This window comes from Nerophis lumbriciformis, linkage group LG20, assembly GCF_033978685.3.
Source record: "Nerophis lumbriciformis linkage group LG20, RoL_Nlum_v2.1, whole genome shotgun sequence".
NCBI classification, from domain to species: Eukaryota; Metazoa; Chordata; class Actinopteri; order Syngnathiformes; family Syngnathidae; genus Nerophis; species Nerophis lumbriciformis.
This window is the reverse complement of record NC_084567.2, coordinates 17,049,829-17,067,500: the sequence shown is the minus strand read 5'-3', so window position 1 is coordinate 17,067,500 and position 17,672 is coordinate 17,049,829.

Here is a 17,672-nt window from a genome sequence, read left to right as displayed (position 1 = left end):
CTTTGACTTTCCCATTGTCGCGTTTGTAACCCAGTCTAACGACTGCATCCCATGAGCCCTATTTAAATGGGCTCAGAGAAGTCAACAGGTGTCGTCAATCATAATCACTCACATGAAGTTAAGAGGCCGTGCCATGAAGATAATTTGATTTGATTGTAACTTTTTGACATCACAAAAATGTATATTGTATGTTGCTGTATGTATACTTGTGACCCAGCAGATTTGGTCACATTTTCAGTAGACCCATAATAAATTCATAAAAGAACCAAACTTCATGAATGTTTTTTGTGACCAACAAGTATGTGCTCCAATCACTCTATCACAAAAAATAAGAGTTGTAGAAATTATTGGAAACTCAAAACAGCCATGACATTATGTCCTTCACAGGTGTATGTAAACTTTTGACCACAACTGTATATACATTTTATATATATATATATATATATATATATATATATATTTTTTTTTTTTTTTTTTTTTTTTAAAAAGCCTTTCAAAAAACCTAAGGATTTACCATTATTATCATTATTATTGTTGATAAACCAGGGTTGTCCAATCCAAAGTTTTTCCACTGAGCGCCAAAGACTGAAAAATCTAAATATGCGTGGGCCATTTTGTTGTTTTTCACTTTCAAAAGCAGGACAATATATAGATTTTTTTTTTTATTGTTATTCGTCACGATCCTTCATGACAGTTGTCAGTTTCTGGTATTTAGTTTTATTTCCTGTCTCTTATTTTGGTTTCTTCCTTTTTGGCTCCATTTGCATTCACGTTTGCTTGTCTGAGCGCTGGCTCCCTCACCTGTCCCTGGTTGCCAATCAGGACTCACCTGTCCCTGGTTGCCAATCAAGACCCACCTGTCCCCGGTTGACAATCAAGACACACCTGTCCCTGGTTGCCAATCAAATCCCACCTGTCCCCGGTTGCCAATCAAGACCCACCTGTCCCCGGTTGAAAATGTTGACTTTAAAATCTTTTGAGACACTTGAATTTTATGCAAATGCACCAGGACTGAGACCTACTAGAAATTTGGAGCATGCGAGTAAGATTGCGTTCACGTTAGAGATTGCATTTTTGTTGTAAAAAGATCGGGATTGACAAAAAAATACGAATTGACAAGACACACCTGTTCCTGGTTGCCAATCAAGACCCACCTGTCCCCAGTTGCCAATCAAGACCCTCCTGTCCCTGGTTGAAAATGTTGACTTGAAAATCTTTTGAGACCCTTGAATTTTATGCAAATGCGCCAGGACTGAGACCTACTAGAAATTTGGAGCATGCGAGTAAGATTGCGTTCACGCTAGATATTGCATTTTTGTTGTAAAAAGATCGGGATTGACAAAAAAATACGAATTGACAAGACACACCTGTTCCTGGTTGCCAATCAAGACCCACCTGTCCCCGGTTACCAATCAAGATCCACCTGTCCCCGGTTGCCAATCAAGACCCACCTGTCCCCGGTTGCCAATCAAAACCCACCTGTCCCGGTTGCCAATCAAGACACACATGTGCCTGGTTGTCAATCAAGACACACCTGTCCCTGGTTGCCAATCAGGACACACCTGTCCCTGGTTGCCAATCAAGACACACCTGTCCCTGGTTGCCAATCAGGACACACCTGTTCCTTGTTGCCAATCAGGACACACCTGTCCCTGGTTGTCAATCAAGACACACCTGTCCTCAGTTGCCAATCAAGACACACCTGTCTCTGGCTGCCAATCAAGACACACCTGTCCCTGGTTGCAAATCAGGACACACCTGTCCCTGGTTGCCAATCAGGACACACCTGTCTCCTGTTGCCAATCAGGCCACACCTGCCCCTGGTTGACAATCAGGACACACCTGCCCCTGGTTGAAAATCAAGACACACCTGTCCCGGGTTGCCAATCAGGATGCTTTTCATTTTCCACGAATATAAGTGTTTGTTTTACACGTAGTAATCAGTTGTGGTCAGACGAAGTCCCAGCAATGCAGCTTTAGCAAGCATACGCGCTCACGCGGCATTAATCCATTTTCAGCAGGGGCCCCCTTGAAAAAATGTAATTCCCCCGCTCTTAAATGTTTTTTTTGCAGCTGGGACTGGTGCATATTTTCAACCAAAAGTATATTTTTTATTGAGTTTTTAGAATCAAGCAATCACAGCTTTTGAAATGACTGATACCTTGAAACGGGGTCAACCACACCTCCTCACTAAGATAGACCTTTCTGTCCATTCCTTGCTTAGAGTTCTCTGAGAATGTTCTAATCTAAGACTTGTTTCTAGGAATTTTTACATTAAGTTAGGAACTCTCGGAGAGGATTCTTAGTATCTTTAGGAATACGGGCCCAGATATGTATCCAAAATGCGCCTGCGTTCTGAACGCTCCAGTCGCGTTCATCCGGCCAGAGCGCCATCAAAAAGCGATAAGCGTCTTAATTTTTCACCAAAATAAATAAATAGTTGAAAAATGAACAGAAAACAGGCGTGTAAATATTGTTTTAGGAACTCAAGTGAATGTTCCAACACTCCTGTCTCAGAACTGCCAGACCTCTTCCTTCTTGATCTTCTACGCACTTGACTTGAAAATCTTTTGAAACCCCTGAATTTTCCGCAAATGCGCCACGACTGAGACCTCCTAGAATTTGGAGCATGCGAGTAAGATTGCGTTCACGTTAGATATTGCATTTTTGTTGTAAAAAGATCGGATTCGACAAAAAAATCTGAATTGGACATCCGACCCTGCAGTGTGAACTTAGCCTAAAGGTGACTATATGTGTGTTAATTCAGTTAAGAGGGCTCTAATAATGTAAAAAAAAAAATAAAAAAAACATATTTATGTCATTAACACTTTTTTATTGCTCTGACTATGAAAATATTCGATTTAATAATAATAAATGTACTTTACGGAAATGCGTGTATCACAGTCAGGCCTGGAACTAGTTAGTCGCGACAAACAAAGGATGACTGTATTCTTAATGGGGATTCATGTTGTGACCTGTGTGTGTGTGTGTGTGTGTGTGTGTGTGTGTGTGTGTGTGTGTGTGTGTGTGTGTGTGTGTGTGTGTGTGTGTGTGTGTGTGTGTGTGTGTGTGTAAGAGAGGGGGAGATTAATGGGGTCTCGAGAGAATAAAATGAAATAAATTCCAGAGATTGTGGAGAAGAAATTGAAAAAGTGTAATCTCTCGCTGCATCTCTATTCTCTTCAACTTTCTCTCCAGCGCACATCCAACTTTCTCCAACTGAGTTGGAAGTCATCCAGTTGGATCCTTCCTAAAAAGCTGCAGTCATAGAAAGTACTGTGCTGGTCTATAATGACTTTTTGATAAGGTTACTTAGATCATTCAACTGTCTAACAAGGATGGTCCAAAAAGAATCTGCCAAATCTGGTGCAGACAAAGCATCTTGGGAGCAACAGGTATAAAAACAAAGCAATCTGGCATCATATGTTTTCCAAATAGTTGTATGTATACAGTATATGTATATGTATATGTATACAGTCGTGGTCAAAAGTTTACATACACTTGTAAAGAACATAATGTCATGGCAGTCTTGAGTTTCCAATCATTTCTACAACTCTTATTTTTTTGTGATAGAGTGATTGGAGCACATACTTGTTGGTCACAAAAAACATTCATGAAGTTTGGTTCTTTTATGAATTTATTATGGGTCTACTGAAAATGTGAGCAAATCTGCTGGGTCAAAAGTATACATACAGCAATGTTAATATTTGCTTACATGTCCCTTGGCAGGTTTCACTGCAATAAGGCGCTTTTGGTAGCCATCCACAAGCTTCTGGTTGAATTGTTGACCACTACTCTTGACAAAATTGGTGCAGTTCAGCTAAATATGTTGGTTTTCTGACATGGACTTGTTTCTTCAGCATTGTACACACGTTTAAGTCAGGACTTTGGGAAGGCCATTCTAAAACCTTAATTCTAGCCTGATTTAGCCATTCCTTTACCACTTTTGACGTGTGTTTGGGGTCATTGTCCTGTTGGAACACCCAACTGCGCCCAAGATCCAACCTCCGGGCTGATGATTTTAGGTTGTCCTGAAGAATTTGGAGGTAATCCTCCTTTTTCATTGTCCCATTTACTCTCTGTAAAGCACCAGTTCCATTGGCAGCAAAACTGCCCAACTGCCTGGAAAGTTAAAGGCCTGGTGCCTGCATATACAGTATTTATATATATATACATATATATATATATATATATATATATATATATATATATATATATATATATATAAAGATAAATGCGTTAAAATGTAAAATCGGAAATTATCGGTGTCGTTTTTTTTAGTATCGGTATCGATTTATTATTTTTTATTAAATCAACATAAAATACACAAGATACACTTACAATTAGTGCACCAACCCAAAAAACCTCCCTCCCACATGTACACTCATTCACACAAAAGGGTTGTTTATTTCTGTTATTAATATTCTGGTTCCTACATTATATATCAATATATATCAATACAGTCTGTAAGGGATGCAGTCCGTAAGCACACATGATTGTGCGTGCTGCTGGTCCACTAATAGTACTAACCTTTAACAGTTCCATCCATCCACATCGCGGGGGGAGCTGGAGCCTATCTCAGCTACAATCGGGCGGAAGGCGGGGTACACCCTGGACAAGTCGCCACTTCATCGCAGCCTTTAACAGTTCATTTTACTAATTTTCATTAATTACTAGTTTCTATGTAACTGTTTTTATATTGTTTTACTTTCTTTTTTATTCAAGAAAATGTTTTTAATTTAATTACCTTATTTTATTAATATTTTTTTAAAGTACCTTATCTTCACCATACCTGGTTGTCCAAATTAGGCATAATAATGTGTTAATTCCACGTCTGTATATATCGGTTAATATCGGTATCGGATGATATCGGTATCGGTAATTAAAGAGTTGGACAATATCGGGATATCGGATATCGGCAAAAGGCCATTATCGGACATATATATATATATATATATATATATATATATACATATATATATATGGATAATGTTGGAGAGAGTGTATTGTATTTTTCCCATAATGCATTGCAGTGGATATAAATGGGTGTAATTTAGAATTATGTGTTGTGCTTTGACAATGTTTTATAATATCCACAAAGTTCAGTGAGCAGGTTGTATTATGTGTGACTTTCTGTTTGGATTGGGTCATATATAAAAATTTCAAAGTGCAATCCATGGTCATTACCCCCAATGTATCTACGCTGTCCACAAAATGGCAGCGAATGTGCAGCAATGATCCTGTCAGGTATTTAAAATGAAGTGGGCCAGACTCCTTATTAAATTTGCGACGTCTCGCGGACAAGCTGAGCACGCCGGCGGGCTGCACTTGGCCCACGTGCCGTAGTTTGGTCAACCCCTGCTCTGGGCAGCCACGTTGGGCAATACTCCAAGCCACGCGTCATAAGGGATGTTCGTGTCTCCGCCTGCTGCTGCTGATTATTGTTTCACGCCATAATAGGTCCTACTTTTTTTTTTGGTTTTCGCCCCGTTTTGATTTTCACGAATAAATAAGTAGGATTTTTTTCTCCCCCTCTTGTCTAATCATCTCCTTCTCCAGCCTGCATTGTCATAACTGGGCGGATCGGACCGAATCAGGAGTGAAATCAAATTAACACCCATTGGCGGCACACAGGCCTCGTGTTAATGACATGCATGGAAGACCGCACAAAATGATATCAGGACACGTCCAGCGTCAGCTAAACAGAGCAGAACGGGCCAACAATGCACATGTATATAAATATATTATCATTCATATACAGCCTTCAGTTGTTAGTTATGTATATAGTCGATTTTCTCAAAAAGCGTTGACCTAAGAAGAAGCCGTTAGATTTCTGTAGATCTGAAATTAAAGGTGAAAGAGCAATTTATGACACTTTCTTTCACTTCTTAATGAGGAATTTATGCAAATGTGGGCCAAGACAGAAATCATTGTGCTCGACTTAGTGCCAAACGTATTGTCCTTGCCAGGTAAGGAGCCATATTTGTTCATTTGAGTGGACAAAACAGAGCCCACATGACTTTGAGACTGAACTGCACATTTTCCCCAAGCCAAAAAGAATAATAGTAATAACGCACTGACCCCAATGTAAGACGGTGTTTTCCCGCAGAAAAGCCTGACGATTTTCACTGGAAAAAAAATCTGTAGATTTTACAGTAAAAAAAACTGGCAGCTCATTCGACGGAATTTTACCGTAAGATGTACGTTATTGTTTTTTTTTTTTTTTACTCTACTTTAAATGTAAAAACGTTGTCACTGTCATTTTTACATTTGCATTCTGGCGACTGAGCTGCCAGTTTTTTTGTTTTTTTTTAACCGGAACATCTGCGAATGTTGTTTTTACAGTGCATTACTGTAAATGGAAAAACCTTACTACCGTTACTGTTATGGTAAAATTCTGCCGTGAATCGTGAAATCCATAGTCGCCGTTTTACAGTGCACTACTATAAATAGAAAAACGGTACCACTTTTCTTTCACGGTAAAATTCTGCCAACTGAGCTGCTCCTTTTATTTCCCATTGAATATACGGTCTTTGTTTTCACAGTGTATTTATTTATGTATTTACTGTAAATGGAAAAATGATACCACATTTATTTTAACAGTAATATTCTGCCGACTGAGCTGTCATTATTTTATCGTGTCAATGTTTCACAATGCATTACTATAAATGGAAAAACAGGTACCACTTTTATTTTTATGGCAAAATTCCGGCAAGTGAGCTAACAGGTTTTTTTTTTAACTGTAAACTCTATGGTCGTTTAGCATTACTGTAAATGGAAAAACGGTACTACTGTTATTTTTACAATAAAATTCTGGCAACTGAGCTGCCAGTTTTTTACCTTAAAATCTACGGTTTGTTTGTTACTGAAAATGGGAAAACGATACCAATAAGCCCTTTTCCATCGCGTGAACTTTTTCAGGAACTTTCCCATTTACCCAGATAAATAAAGTTCCCCCTGTGTTTCAACCAAAAACTACCCAGGTAGATTTAGTTCTTAAGGTTCCTGGAACTTTCGAGGGGCGGCTGATTGGTTGATCACAGTTGGGGGCATTGCTAAAACCTTCTATTTCTAACATGCAGCCGCCATTACGGAGCATGAGAGGACGACTTGTTCATTTACCTTTTCTTGTGTATTTATGTTACATCAAACTTGACAACGGCGAGAGAGAAAAAATAAAGTGACTTTCGACTTGCAGGAACTTTTGTGGGGCATCTTTGTGCTGAAGAACGCTGAACAATAGAACTATTTTGCAGTGTTTTTACACAGCCGTAGTCTTTAAAGGCCTACTGAAACCCACTACTACCGACCACGCAGTCTGATAGTTTATATATCAATGATGAAATCTTAACATTGCAACACATGCCAATACGGCCGGGTTAGCTTACTAAAGTGCAATTTTAAATTTCGCGCAAAATATCCTGCTGAAAACGTCTCGGTATGATGACGCCTGCGTGTGACGTCACGGATTGTAGAAGACATTTTGGGACAGCATGGTGGCCAGCTATTAAGTCGTCTGTTTTCATCGCAAAATTCCACAGTATTCTGGACATCTGTGTTGGTGAATCTTTTGCAATTTGTTCAATGAACAATGGAGACAGCAAAGAAGAAAGCTGTAGGTGGGAAGCGGTGTATTGCGGCAGGTGTTGTGCCGGATAACGCACTCCCGCCGTAGAATGCACCCCCTGACTGGTGTGCCGGATAACACAGCCGGTGTTTCATTGTTTACATTCCTGAAAGATGACAGTCAAGCTTTACCATTGGCCTGTGGAGAACTGGGACAACAAAGACTCTTACCAGGAGGACTTTGAGTTGGATACGCAGACGCGGTACCGTGAGTACGCATGCAGCTGCGGCTTCCAAACATTTGATCGCTTGCCCGTACGTGCGTGCCGCTATGTGCATGTCACGTACGTAACTTTGGGGACTTTTGGGGAAATATATGTGCTGTATGAACTTTGGGGAGGTGAACGGTACTTTGGGCTGTGGGATTGAGTGTGTTGTGCAGGTGTTTGAGTTGTATTGGCGAGTTATATGGACGGGAGGGGGGAGGTGTTTGTTATGCGGGATTAATTTGTGGCATATTAAATATAAGCCTGGTTGTGTTGTGGCTAATAGAGTATATATATGTCTTGTGTTTATTTACTGTTTTAGTCATTCCCAGCTGAATATCAGGTCCCACCCGCCTCTCACAGCATCTTCCCTATCTGAATCGCTCCCACTGCCCTCTAGTCCTCCACTCTCACTTTCCTCATCCACAAATGTTTCATCATCGCTCAAATTAATGGGGAAATCGTCGCTTTCTCGGTCCGAATCGCTCTCGCTGCTGGTGGCCATGATTGCAAACAATGTGCGGATGTGAGGAGCTCCACAACCTGTGACGTCACGCTACTCGTCTGCTACTTCCGGTACAGGCAAGGCTTTTTTATCAGCGACCAAAAGTTGCAAACTTTATCGTCGATGTTCTCTACTAAATCCTTTCAGCAAAAATATGGCAATATCGCGAAATGATCAAGTATGACACATAGAATGGACCTGCTATCCCCGTTTAAATAAGAAAATCGCATTTCAGTAGGCCTTTAAACTAGATGCAGTTTATCGTTGTTTATTATTTTTTACAAACTTAATTTCAATACGCAAAGCTACGAGAAGTGGACCTCTAGTTCCGTGAACTAAAGGTTCTAGAAACTTTTGGTGGAAAAAGGCCTATTGTTATTTTTCTGGCGTTACTTCCTCTCCGAACTCACTTTGTAAACGATCAATGAGTCCATACAAAGCTAAGAGCCGGAGATTCAAGAAATACACAGCTGACTTACCCGTGTAAAAATTTGTCCAAGGAGGGGGACCTTAAACGATGGTTTAGTGTGGCTGAAACGGGGTTTAGGATAAATAATTATTAGTTTAAGGGGTTAAACGACTTAGTGTAGACATGGCCTTAGTGTAAACGGGGCCTAAGTTATCCAGAGTAAATCCCACCTAACCTTATCCTTGTTCACATACAACAATGCCACCGTTTAAGACGCCCTCCCCCCTCCGTCGCAACGCGACCTAATACGCATGCGCGGGAAATGCGCGCGTCATAGTCACCTCCAGTGTTGCTTAACTTGCTTTGTGTGCAAGTTCTTAAATGTAACTTATCTGAACAATATCCAGTGTTGTGGTATTTCAATTAGCTGGAATCCAAAGTGCTGTGGGGCCCTATTGTAGTGAATCACACCTGAGCATCATAAATTAATCAAATCTTTATTAGACACGTAAACAATGTGATAAATAACATTTTACATCAATCAATCTAGGGATCTAGATATCTGGTCAGGACACTCTTCACTCTTTTGCCTTCACCTTCATTGTCCATTTGTTTTTGGTGACTTTATATACTCTGGAACTAGACGTTGAGTCCACGACATACATGGCGGACAATAACTGATACAGTCTGCTTTGCCAGTCCAAATGCATTCGCCGTTTTCCGTAGTTAGTCTTCCATCGACGGCCAGGTAATACAAAGCACACGCTACCTTTTTTATCACATCCACGGGAGCCCGCATTCTCGTTGACTCTCCTTCGACAAATGGACAAAGTTTTTCGCTAAGTAGAATCACAGCTGACCTGGACATTGGAAAGTTCTCAAGTGTTGTATCCCAAATAGCTGCAATCACTTTCTCTTAGGGTATTCATGTGTGATTTCCACAAGTGTCTGTACAGACGGAAGGAGAAACTCGGGCATGTCTGGATGACTCACATCCATATTTCCAGTGGTTACCTCCGAGTTACAAAACCGCTTTATTATGAAGCTGGCTATTGCGCGTTCTTTCTGGCATCACTTCCTGTGTGGGGCGCGGTCTTTCTGGCGTCACTCAGTTTGTAAACGATCAATGAGTCCATACGAAGCTAAGAGCCGGAGATTCAAGAAATACACGGCGGACTTACCCGTGTAAAAATTTGTCCGAGTAGGGGAACCTTAAAGGCCTACTGAAATGCGATTTTCTTATTTAAACGGGGATAGCAGGTCCATTCTATGTGTCATACTTGATCATTTCGCGATATTGCCATATTTTTGCTGAAAGGATTTAGTAGAGAACATCGACGATAAAGTTCGCAACTTTTGGTCGCTGATGAAAAAGCCTTGCCTGTACCGGAAGTAGCAGACGAGTAGCGTGACGTCACAGGTTGTGGAGCTCCTCACATCTGCACATTGTTTACAATCATGGCCACCAGCAGTGTGAGCGATTCGGACCGAGAAAGCGATGATTTCCCCATTAATTTGAGCGAGGATGAAAGATTTGTGGATGAGGAAAGTGAGAGTGAAGGACTAGAGGGCAGTGAGAGCGATTCAGATAGGGAAGATGCTGTGAGAGGCAGATGGGACCTGATATTCAGCTGGGAATGACTAAAACAGTAAATAAACACAAGACATATATATACTCTATTAGCCACAACACAACCAGGCTTATATTTAATATGCCACAAACAAATCCCGCATAACAAACACCTCCCCCCTCCCGTCCATATAACCCGCCAATACAACTCAAACACCTGCACAACACACTCAATCCCACAGCCCAAAGTACCGTTCACCTCCCCAAAGTTCATACAGCACATATATTTCCCCAAAGTCCCCAAAGTTACGTACGTGACATGCACATAGCGGCATGTCACGCGATCAAATGTTTGGAAGCTGCAGCTGCATGCGTACTCACGGTACCGCGTCTGCGCATCCAACTCAAAGTCCTCCTGGTAAGAGTCTCTGTTGTCCCAGTTCTCCACAGGCCAATGGTAAAGTTTGACTGTCATCTTCCGGGAATGTAAACAATGAAACACCGGCTGTGTTTGTGTTGCTGCAGTCGGCCTCAATACACCACTTCCCACCTACAGCTTTCTTCTTTGCTGTCTCCATTGTTCATTGAACAAATTGCAAAAGATTCACCAACACAGATGTCCAGAATACTGTGGAATTTTGCGATGAAAACAGACGACTTAATAGCGGCCACCAAGCTGTCCCAAAATGTCCTCCACAATCCGTGACGTCACGCGCTGACGTCAACATACCGAGACGTTTTCAGCAGGATATTTCGCGCAAAATTTAAAATTGCACTTTAGTAAGCTAACCCGGCCGTATAGGCATGTGTTGCAATGGTAAGATTTCATCATTGATATATAAACTATCAGACTGCGTGGTCGGTAGTAGTGGGTTTCAGTAGGCCTTTAAACGCTGGTTTAGTGTGGCTGAAACGGGGCTTAGGCTAAATAATTATTAAATAATTATTCGTTTAAGGGGTTAAACGACTTAGTGTAGACATGGCTTAAGTCGCATTGCAGAGGGGGAGAGGGGGTCTTCAACGACCATTGTGTGTGTGTGTGTGTGTGGACAAGAATAAGTTTAGGTGGGATTTACCCTGAATAACCTTAGCCAGCGTGTAGAAGGGGCCTAAGTCTAAGTCTAAACCCGCATCCACTCTGAGACATTCTTGGTAGTAGCGTCAATCCAAGATAATTTCTTGATGCTGTCCTCTATTTAACATCAGCATAGACAGACTTAATATTTGTAATCTGCGCCAACATTACTGCGGACATCAAGTAGTACAGATCTAGGTTGTTGATTAAGGAGCCGCAGATGCCTTGTTTTGGTGTGACGTCTCAGGTCAACCGGAAAGGCAATACAATAATCCGCGCTAAAAGGAAATAAGCGCCCCCCAGTGTACGCGAGCCACTCGACCTACGACCAATAGTCGCATTAAACGGAGTGCATGGATGCTGGGACTTCACATGTAGTTGTGGCAATACAAAAAAAACGAACTATTCGACAAATCAGACTAATTTAGCACATGGAAACGTAGTCAGTGAGCGTTCCATGTTAGAGAGTCGTGGTCCGACAGGCGCCTCGGTGTCATTGGACGGCCGTGAGAAGACACCGGCTGAGAGATTAGCGCTGCCCTGCGGTGACATGACAATGACACTCTCATATCCTGCTGTGATTCTCCTGATCGGCTGACAGTCGAGCACAAAGGGGCCTGAATGTATTAGTGCCGGACGGAATCATATTTACATCAGAAAATACCCCGTTGTTCCTCATGACCACAGAAAGAACATGCCACACCGGTGAATAATAGATGAGTCAATAACATTGTATCAGTTGTTACCTTGCCCTCATTACTCATTACGCTCACATACTCAAATGTGCTATATCGCGGTCGTACCCCTGAGCAATTAGTTGCTCCGAAAATATCAGGGGGCTTGTTATTTAGGAGTGTATTTTACACTTTTATTGGTTTATTTGGAGGAGCGTGCTACAGCAAACACCGCCTCAGCAAGTCCCCAAGCTCCTCTGCAGTCAGCAAAGTAATTGGGGAGGGAGTCCCAGAGGGTCCTCGCACACTGCGCAACCTGATAAGATGACATGGCAGTGGAGGTAGATAGGACGGTAGTGAACGTGTGGCAGTGTGTGTGTGTGTGTGTGTGTGTGTGTGTGTGTGTGTGTGTGTGTGGGAGAGAGAATAGGCCTGCAGTCTTCAGAGACTTGCCGGTTGGCTGGGAAACCATCTGGTTCCCCCAACCCCCAGTTGCATCACCCGTGGTCCCCCTATTTCTATGGGGGATGTCAATATCTGCACATGGGGGTCTGTCCAGATGCCAGTTCAAGCCTGCCTTCCGTCTGCTGGAAATTAGTTAATTAACTGTGTCTCTAAGAGAGAGTGAGCGAGAGCGGTGGCCTTTGTATTTGTGCCGTTCGTCATAATCCAACTCTTTTATTCTAAAGCTTTGCCAAATTAGCAGAAGCAGATGAAAATGGTCTCTGAAGTAAATCCCTATCTTTAATTAATTTGGGTCGAAGCAAATGGAAAATGTTCACGCCGCATTCAAAACTGCCTCCCATGCGGCAATGCATCTTTTTTATGCCTAGAAGTTATTTGGAATGCAATTTGTCCACATATTATTAGAACATGCTTATTAGACTGGCGATCACTGTGTGTGTGTGTGTGTGTTCTTGTATTTCTACCCTTCTTGAGACATCAACAAGGAAAAGTACCTTCCATATGAGGACCGGTGAACAAGTTAGTACATAAATCATGGTCCCAATACCGAAAATCATTGCATCTAATAGAGAATGTCTCATTTGCACCCCTGGTGGTGAAATCTATCAAAATGAGGGTGGTCCCAAAAAGGAGGGATTTTTCAAATTGACTGTGTGTCGGTTTTAAAAGTGCGCCCCCTCTGGTCAACATATGAAATAACATGTGTGTGTAAACATTTGAAGTGCTCCCCCTCTGGCTAACATATGTAATAACAAGTGTATGTAAGAAATTGAAATGCACCCCCTTTGGGCAAAATTAATTAAAACAAATATATAAATATGTATATAGAGACATACTGTAATAACTTGAAGTAAATAATGAAGATTAAAAAACAATTACAAACAAAACATTAAAACAATTTTTTTTTTACAAAAAGCAGTCTTTTTCTCAAAATGTGTCGACTTCTTTCTTATAAAATTGGTAACAATTTCTCATATTCTTTCTGTTTCTGTAAAATTTCAATATTTTCTCGTAAAATTATTACTTTTTAATGCAAAATGGTGACATTTGTCATAAAATTCTGACTTGTATCACAATCTTGCCAATTGTTTTGTTGAGTAAAATGATGAATGTTGTCCAATTATTATTATAGTATTGACAACATTTTAAAGTTTTCTTATAAAATTGTGACTTGTCGAGTAAAATTACGACTGTTCATAAAATTGCCAAAATGTTAAACTTTTCTTGTAAAATTGCGGCTGTTATTGAGTAAAATTCCAACTTTTATCATGATATTGCACACATTTTCAGTGTTTCTTGTCAAATTTTATAAAGACTTTTATTATAATACTGCCAAAATTCAAAGTTTTTCTCGTGAAATTCCAACTCATTTTTCACAACAAGCTTTTTTACATTTGCATAGTAAATACAAATCTTTATATATCTACAAAGTGGTCCTAAAGAGGTAGGCGTTTTCCGAGGTCTCAAGAAGGTAACAAATACAAGAATGTGTGTGTGTGTGTGTGTGTGCGTGCTAGAGATGCGCGGATAGGCAATTTATTTCATCCGCAACCGCGTCAGAAAGTCGTCAACCATCCGCCATCCATCCGATGTAACGTTTGATCAGAACTGCACCCGCCCGCCATCCGCCCGTTGTTATATATCTAATATTAATAAAAAAAAAAAAAAAAGGGTGAAAACTACGCGAATTGCACCTTGTGCAGACAAGATTTTTCGATCGGACACGGAGGAATTAGCGATGTAAAAGACCACGTTGGGACAAAAAAACACAAGTCTAATGCCGTTGCTAGCGATACAAGTGGAAAACTTTCAACGTTTTTCGTCGCCCAAACAGATTCTTTGGATGTGATAAATGCCGAAGTTTTATTTACGGAGGCAATAATTGAGCATGGACTTCCAATCGCACTGGCTGATCACATGGGACAGTTAATGTAATGCAACCTTTAAAAATCATTACGCGGTGATCGCGATCCCAAAAATAAACTTTTCTTGCATGATAATGTCCAGAAAAATTTGCTTTATATTACTATAGAGTCCTTTTAACGAATGAGTTTGATGGTTTATCACAAACCTTAAATGAAATTCCATGGCCACCGTCCTGCTCTCTATATCAACCAGGGTGAGCCCCACCCCTTTCGTGAGCGCACTGCGAAAGCGGACGAGGCGGGGTGTCGGTGCGGTGGGCGCGGTAGTGACCCTGGACGTGCGTCGGGCCCTTCTCGCGGATCGCCTCAGCTACGGCTCCCGGTGGGGCCCTCTCGGGGGAAGGGGCCTCGGTCCCGGACCCCGGCGAGGCGTCCCTTCTCCGCTCCGTAAAAGTGTCCATCTCTTTTCTTTTTATTTCTTCTGTTGTGGCATATGCAGCAGGTGCCTGCTCGTTTTTCGTATGTGGGTAACAACATTTAACTATGTATATATATTTCCGAATTGGTTTAACTGCCACCCGCAAAAAAAATAAAAAAATAAAAAAAATATCTAATTAATCCGCCCGACCCGACCCGCGAGCGGATAAAATCTTATTGTTTTTAATTTCATCCGCCCGATCCGCGGATAATCCGCGGACTCCGCGGTTGTGTCCGCAAACCGCGCATCTCTAGTGCGTGCGTGTGTGTGTGTGTGTGTGTGTGGCAACTCTGTTCACTACAATCTTTTCTTCACAATTGGTTACACCAAGGGTGTCTAAACTTTTTCCACCGAGGACCGCATTTTAAAAAATTGTACTTTAATGCCTTTTGTACAGTAAAGATACTAACATTTCTGATGAGCTCAGGGAAAAAAAAACATCCGTTATATTTGTGTTATCGGTGACAAAGGAAATTAGTGAAATATGTTATAACTAAAGTTGTCAAAAATAACTAGCTAACTAATGTGATTAATCCCACAAAAATATTGCATTAATCATGTACCGTATAAATACAAAGATTATTCACGCAATTTATTATTCTTTTTTTCATATGCTCCTTTACCTTCTAATCAATGGGGGCCCGTGAGATCAGTTTGCCAAGTATAAAAATGAGCTGAAGTGTTTGAATGAAAAAACTGCTGTTCTAAATGTGTCCACTGGATGTCGCAACAGCAATTATTTGTATACCCTGCCACAGAGGGGGCGGAGCTATGTGCCCTGTAAAGATAAAGGCAACACTTCCGTGTTTGGACAGTACATACATATGCTGCTTATTAGTGATGGTATGCAACATGTGGATTGTTACTTTCATGCCTTGACGGTCAAATATGTTGTTGGTAATGTAACATGTGACATTTCTACACAAACAAATGCTTTTCATAATCCATACATTTCGTGTTGTACTTACAACTGGGGACACATTTTCAGTGCGCACAAAAATATATCTCCTTCTAACATCACGTGTGACTCATGAAATGAGTCCAAATTCACAAGTTTTGTTGTAGATGATGCTACATATCTACAGAATAACCCTCATGATGATAGTACATCAGTTGAGGAAAATTAGTAAATGACATGAATTACATTCTGTAATTACATTTTTACATTATTATTCATTTCAGCTTCTGATATATTAAAAAATAACTCCAATGGGAGCATTTTAAAATGCTGCCAGACTCAATTTCAACCATTATCACATACTTTTATTTAGAAAGTATAAATAACCACACATGAAGACACTTTAACTATTAAGTTAAAGTGCCAATGATTGTCACACACACACTAGGTGTGGTGAATTTTGTCCTATGCATTTGACCCATCCTCTTGATCACCCCCTGGGAGGTGAGGGGAGCAGTGGGCAGCAGCGGCGCCTCGCCCGGGAATCATTTTTGGTGATTCAACCCCCAATTCCAACCCTTGCTGCTGAGTGCCAAGCAGGGAGGAAATGGGTCCCATTTTTATAGTCTTTGGTATGACTCGGCCAGGGTTTGAACTCACAACCTACCGATCTCAGGGCGGACACTCTAACCACTAGGCCACTGAGTAGGTACCGTTTAACATTTGATCCAATACGGTACCAATTCCCGGTACCTGGGAATCGATAGCCCGTAGCCCACTCAAATATTAAGACTGAATTAGTAATCTTACTAATGTTTTTTTAACGGGCTTAGGTCAGGCTGATTAGACAATCAAATAAACTTAGCTTTCACTGTTACGCTGATGACACCCAACTCTACATGCCCCTCAAGCTGACCAACATGCCGGATTGTAGTCAGCTGGAGGCGTGTCTTAATGAAATTAAACAATGGATGTCCGCTAACTTCTTGCAACTCAACGCCAAGAAAACGGAAATGCTGATTATCGGTTCTGCTAGACACCGACACCTATTTAATAATACCACCTTAACATTTGACCACCAAACAATTACACAAGGCGACTCGGTAAAGAATCTGAGTATTATCTTCCACCCAACTCTCTCCTTTGAGTCACACATTAAGAGTGTTACTAAAACAGCCTTCTTTCATCTCCCTAATATTGCTAAAATTTGTTCCATTTTGTCCACTAGCGACGCTGAGATCATCATCCATGTGTTCGTTACATCTCGTCTCGATTAATGTAACGTATTATTTTCGGGTCTCCCTATACAGTTGGTACAAAATGTGGCTGCTAGACTTTTGACAAGAACAAGAAAGTTTGATCATATTACGCCTATACTGGCTCACCTGCACTGGCTTCCTGTGCACTTAAGATGTGACTTCAAGGTTTTACTACTTACGTATAAAATACTACACGGTCTAGCTCCAGCTGATTGTATTGTACCATATGTCCCGGCAAGAAATCTGAGTTAAAAAAACTCCGGCTTATTAGTGATTCCCAGAGCCCAAAAAAAGTCTGCGGGCTATAGAGCATTTTCTATTCGGGCTCCAGTACTCTGGAATGCCCTCCCGGTAACAGTTAGAGATCCTACCTCAGTAGAAGCATTTAAGTCCCATCTTAAAACTCATTTGTATACTCTAGCCTTTAAATAGACCCCCTTTTAGACCAGTTGATCTGCCGTTTCTTTTCTGCTCTGCCCCCTCTCCTTCGTGGAGAGGGGGGCAGAGCTTAAAAACTAACGATAAAGGGGAAGTTATAACACTGAAATGCCCACCTGAAGAGGTGCTTTAAGACATGGCTAGCTAGCTAGCGGCTAAAGACCAGCCCCAGTCGACAGTGTTGTAGTTACTTCTAAATCACTA